This window comes from Dipteris shenzhenensis, chromosome 4, assembly GCF_047967505.1.
Source record: "Dipteris shenzhenensis isolate YYH24624 ecotype China chromosome 4, Dip_SZ_1.0, whole genome shotgun sequence".
Classification (NCBI taxonomy): domain Eukaryota; kingdom Viridiplantae; phylum Streptophyta; class Polypodiopsida; order Gleicheniales; family Dipteridaceae; genus Dipteris; species Dipteris shenzhenensis.
Genome location: NC_141599.1, coordinates 61,753,476 through 61,759,724, shown reverse-complemented (window position 1 = coordinate 61,759,724; position 6,249 = coordinate 61,753,476). Strand labels below are relative to the sequence as shown.

The 6,249-nt window shown below is 43.8% G+C and overlaps 1 pseudogene; it reads left to right on the top strand.

The window, feature by feature from the left end:
- Window positions 1-2,412: 2,412 nt before the first annotated feature.
- Window positions 2,413-2,989, top strand: LOC147903179 (25S ribosomal RNA; annotated as a pseudogene; the record flags this gene model as incomplete).
- Window positions 2,990-6,249: the final 3,260 nt, after the last annotated feature.

The window sequence follows — 6,249 nt, the reverse complement described above, 5'->3', positions numbered from 1 at the left end:
CTAGAGGATGGGAACGAAAAGAGGGGAGAAAGAGGGCTGGGGCAGGTTACGAAAAGAGGAACTTCTAGAGGATGACAAAGAGTGCTGAAGGAAGCTTGAGGCGAAGGCGGAGGCGGGCTGCAGGTTGCCTTGCTAGAGAGTGCCTGCAATGGTGGGAAAGCATAGACGCGTGAGGGAATACACTGTATGCCCTATTCACTTATGTCTTGTTCACTCAGGCTTTGTGGATTAGTAGAAATAGCAAAAGTCCACAAAATTTCAGTCGCTAGTACAGCTCGTGGTTCCACGGTCTAGGCGATCCTTTTGTCTGAGCTAAGAGGTCATGAGCTCTAATCCTTCTTGCCCCTACTCGTTAATATAAATATAATTATTAATAAACTTTGCCTTTGCCTTCGCCGTAGCCCGAGCCTCGTCTCCCCTCTTTTTGCTCGAGCCTTGTCTCCCCTCTTTTTTCTTTTCACACATCTCTCCTTCGTCCCTCTTTTCACACATCTCGAGCCTCGTCTCCCCTCTTTTTGCTTTTCACACATCTCTCCTTCGGCCCTCTTTTCACACATCTCCCCTTTGCCCGAGCCTCATCTCCTCTTTTCACACATCTCCCCTTTGCCGGAGCCTCATCTCCTCTTTCCACACATCTTGCCTTTGCCCAGCGTCATCTCCTCTTTTCACACATCTCCCCTTTGCCCGAGCCTCATCTCCCCTTTACAACGCCCCACTTCTCACACATCTCCCCTTTGCCCGAGCCTCATCTCCCCTTTACAACGCCCCCGGATACTTCCATCCGAATAGAGGGGGGTAGATATTTGCGGCGTCATAAATATCTATAGCATTTCGACGGAATCAATGATTGAATGGTTGGTGGACCACAATTTCCAACATTCTTAGCTCTAAAAACCTTTACATATGGAGAAAATTTTCTCAATACATTGACTTCAAATTTTCATCCTGAGAGCAAGACACAATGGGAAAATCACAATGTGAAGGAACACAATCTTTCTTATCATAAATAAAGGCATACACCTTTGCAAATTAAAAAAAAAAGAACTCAAAATGAATCATGACTTGTCACAATAATGAAAACAAATATATAAGAGCGTAATGGATGAAACGTTTGTCAAAGCATCAACGTATGCTCAGGATAGTCTTACTTGCTTTTTCTAATATAAAACCCATAATACAAAACCAAAATTTAAATAAAAACAAGAATACCTCATGAATGATGTTCTAATATGAAGAACACACTTAAGAGATGTTCAAAAGCCCATAAGAGTAAGTAAGACAAAGCCAATGAGCAGCCATGACTCCCTTCCATCCATTCATAACACTATGCCTCTTGTGCTTCTTATTGCACTAGATAGTCTTCTACTTCAATTCCGTATATGACTCCTCTAAACTAGAAAACCCCAATAAAGCAAGACATTTCCCTGATATCTTTCAATGTGCATCACAATGATGAATTGGACCTTGAGATTAACCATCTAGTAGCCGATTCCCTCTGAAGTTTCCCTCAGGATAACTGGAGCTCATTGCGCAGTTTTATCGAGTAAAGCGAATGATTAGAGGCATCGGGGGGTGTAACACCCTCGACCTATTCTCAAACCCTAAATAGGTAAGTGGCCGAGGTTGCTCTATTGAACCCCGGTGCAGAATGGGAGCTCCAAGTGGGCCATTTTTGGTAAGCAGAACTGGCGATGCGAGATGAACCGAAAGCCGGGTTACGGTGCCGAACTGCGCGCTAACCTAGATCCCACAAAGGGTGTTGATTGATTAAGACAGCAGGACGGTGGTCATGGAACTCAAAATCCGCTAAGGAGTGTGTAACAACTCACTTGCCGAATCAACTAGCCCCGAAAATGGATGGCACTGAAGTGTGTGACCTATACCTCGGCCATCGGGGCAAGTGCGAGGCCTCGATGAGCCCGAGTGAAACGGCCCCCAATGAACATCTTGGTGGTAGTAGCAAATATTCAAATGAGAACTTTGAAGACAGAAGTGGAGAAAGGTTCCATGTGAACAGCAATTGGACATGGGTTAGTCGATCCTAAGAGATGGGGCAGTCCTATGTCAAGGGCACACTGCGCCGCGCTTCGAAAGGGAATCGGGTCAATATTCCCGAACCAGGACGTGGTGGTGGGCAGTAACGTGACCGAATCTGGAGATGCCGGCGGGGTCCCGAGAAGAGTTCTCTTTTCTTTTTAACAGCCCGCCCACCCTGAAATCGGATTAGCGGCTGGTAAAGCACCGCACGTCTCGCGGTGTCCGATGCGCCCCCGACGACCAGTGAAAATCTGGAGGAGCGATTGCCGATCACACGCGATCGTACTCATAACTGCATCAGGTCTCCAAGGTCAACAGCCTCTGGTTGATAGAACAATGTAGGTAAGGGAAGTCGGCAAAACGGAACCGTAACTTTGGGAAAAGGATTAGCTCTGAGGGCTGGGTCTAGGGGTCTGCGAATTGACCCCGGAGGCTGTCGGGGGTCTGCAAGTGAAATACCACTACTTTTAATGTTATTTTACTTACTCCGTGAGGGAGGTGGGGCTGGGCCCTTCCTTCTGGTCTTAAGGCACGTCCGCGCGCCGATCCAGGCGGAAGACATTGTCAGGTGGGGAGTTTGGCTGGGGCGGCACATCTGTTAAAAGATAACGCAAGTGTCCTAAGATGAGCTCAATGAGAATAGAAATCTCGTGTGGAAGAAAAGGGTAAAAGCTCATTTGATTTTGATTTTCAGTACGAATACAAACTGTGAAAGCATGGTCTATCGATCCTTTAGTGTTTCAAAATTTGAAGCTAGAGGTGTCAGAAAAGTTACCATAGGGATAACTGGCTTGTGGTAGCCAAGCGTTCATAGCGACATTGCTTTTGATCCTTCGATGTCGGCTCTTCCTATCATTGCGAAGCAAAATTCACCAAGTGTTGGATTGTTCACCCACAAATAGGGAATGTGAGTTGGGTTTAGACCGTCGTACGACAGGTTAGTTTTACCCTACTGATGAGCGGTGCTGCAATAGTAATCCAACTTAGTACGAGAGCAACCATTGATTCACATAATTGGTCATTGCGCTTGGTTTAGGGTTTAGGGTTTAGGGTTTTAGGATTTAAGGGTTTTGGGGTTTTGGGTTTTAGGGTTTTAGGGTTTAGGGTTTAGGGTTTAGGGTTTTAGGGTTTTAGGGTTTTAGGGTTTAGGTTTTAGGGTTTAGGGTTTAGGGTTTTAGGGTTTAGGGTTTTAGGGTTTTAGGGTTTAGGGTTTAGGGTTTAGGGTTTAGGATGTGGAGAGCGATGATATTTGTTAAAAAGGATGTGGAAAAGCCTTGTTTGAGAATACAATTATAGAAACCACCCTTGATTTTGAGTATTTCGCGCATGGGGCATTTGAGCAGCTGACATGGGTGTCCAGCGTCCAGGCATTAGATTCAAGTGACATTCACAAAGCTTTCTTCTGCCTTTGCTACACATTTTATACATGTGAAGTTTATTTGCATGTAATCTTCCACTCACTTACGACATGACATATTGCTCATGCGAGGCAGAATGAATAAAATACTTTACCCTAGCAGTGAGGCATTATATCAAAGATAGAGGATGAGTCACCAAGCTTGGAGCTATCTATCATAGGTTTAGGGTTTAGGGTTTTAGGGTTTAGGGTTTAGGGTTTTAGGGTTTTAGGGTTTAGGGTTTAGGGTTTAGGATGTGGAGAGCGATGATATTTGTTAAAAAGGATGTGGAAAAGCCTTGTTTGAGAATACAATTATAGAAACCACCCTTGATTTTGAGTATTTCATGCACTTTCTTTAAGGATGTGCCCTCATCTGCCTACATGCCATGAAAAGCGATTGAAGTAGAAGCAGGAAAAACTCCCCAACCAAATTCTGCTTGATATAGATAGAAAATCCTTGTATGGTGGAGAGAAATGCTAGACTTCAAGACCAAATTCTTCTCATTTTAGAAGACATGAGCTTTGTTAAGCTAAGGTAGGGCAGCCCACCTATCCAAATATGCAATGAGAATTTAAACTTTCAGAAGGAGTATCCTAGGATTTGAAATGTCAATTTTGTACAATGGATTACAGAGTTCGAAAGACTGTATGTGCATCTTCCAAACTCTCCTGCATCTATTCGAGACATTTAGAGAAACCATGACAAAAAAAAAAAATGTTGCTTTTACTGCTCTTATGTGCCTCTCTCACCCTTTCTTCTCATCCCATGTGATATGAAGAAGAGAAGAAGAAAAGCGTGTTTGAGAATCTGAAATGCATGCAATGCCTTGACTTCAAGTTTCGCGCATGGGGCATTTGAGCAGCTGACATGGGTGTCCAGCGTCCAAGCATTAGATTCAAGTGACATTCACAAAGCTTTCTTCTGCCTTTGCTACACATTTTATACATGTGAAGTTTATTTGCATGTAATCTTCCACTCACTTACGACATGACATATTGCTCATGCGAGGCAGAATGAATACAATACTTTACCCTAGCAGTGAGGCATTATATCAAAGATAGAGGATGAGTCACCAAGCTTGGAGCTATCTATCATAGGTTTAGGGTTTAGGGTTTTAGGGTTTAGGGTTTAGGGTTTTAGGGTTTTAGGGTTTAGGGTTTAGGGTTTAGGGTTTAGGATGTGGAGAGCGATGATATTTGTTAAAAAGGATGTGGAAAAGCCTTGTTTGAGAATACAATTATAGAAACCACCCTTGATTTTGAGTATTTCATGCACTTTCTTTAAGGATGTGCCCTCATCTGCCTACATGCCATGAAAAGCGATTGAAGTAGAAGCAGGAAAAACTCCCCAACCAAATTCTGCTTGATATAGATAGAAAATCCTTGTATGGTGGAGAGAAATGCTAGACTTCAAGACCAAATTCTTCTCATTTTAGAAGACATGAGCTTTGTTAAGCTAAGGTAGGGCAGCCCACCTATCCAAATATGCAATGAGAATTTAAACTTTCGGAAGGAGTATCCTAGGATTTGAAATGTCAATTTTGTACAATGGATTACAGAGTTCGAAAGACTGTATGTGCATCTTCCAAACTCTCCTGCATCTATTCGAGACATTTAGAGAAACCATGACAAAAAAAAAAAATGTTGCTTTTACTGCTCTTATGTGCCTCTCTCACCCTTTCTTCTCATCCCATGTGATATGAAGAAGAGAAGAAGAAAAGCGTGTTTGAGAATCTGAAATGCATGCAATGCCTTGACTTCAAGTTTCGCGCATGGGGCATTTGAGAAGCTGACATGGGTGTCCAGCATCCAGGCATTAGACTCAAGTGACATTCACAAAGCTTTCTTCTGCCTTTGCTACACATTTTATACATGTGAAGTTTATTTGCATGTAATCTTCCACTCACTTACGACATGACATATTGCTCATGCGAGGCAGAATGAATACAATACTTTACCCTAGCAGTGAGGCATTATATCAAAGATAGAGGATGAGTCACCAAGCTTGGAGCTATCAATCATAGGCTAGAATCCACACGATACTGAATGTAGGAATCGCATGTACCAGCCCGGAGGCAGACCGATGATTCGGCCAACCAGTCTGGGAGAGAACGAGAAACGTAGAATCTCGACCCATGCAGTAGTTGGTGTCCACCAAAACTCCATATGCAGTCTCCACATGGCCGTGACTAGACCTAACCCATGCTTAGGTTTGCTTCAGTCCAACAATGCTTATGTTGCCATTGCACTATTGAGTACAAGCTTGAGCCCAATTCCTGGTGAGGTCTAGTGCCATGAAGTACAGGAGTGCATACAAGTCAAGCGCAACTGTCCAAGAAGGCTGATTTACATACACTTCTTGAATCGAAGATAGTTCATAAGCTACTTCCAAGCTACCTATACAAAAAGGAAGATGGGTCAAACTAGAGATTTGGAAAAGGTTCAAGGGCAATCCTAGCTTCGCCTAATGCATTCACCCTCCCGTAATCTATAGGCAATGAAGGGAGAGGAACTTCTAGAGGATGGGAACGAAAAGAGGGGAGAAAGAGGGCTGGGGCAGGTTACGAAAAGAGGAACTTCTAGAGGATGACAAAGAGTGTTGAAGGAAGCTTGAGGCGGAGGCGGAGGCAGGCTGCAGGTTGCCTTGCTAGAGAGTGCCTGCAATGGTGGGAAAGCATAGACGCGTGAGGGAATACACTGTATGCCCTATTCACTTATGTCTTGTTCACTCAGGCTTTGTGGATTAGTAGAAATAGCAAAAGTCCACAAAATTTCAGTCGCTAGTACAGCTCGTGGTTCCACGGTCTAGGCGA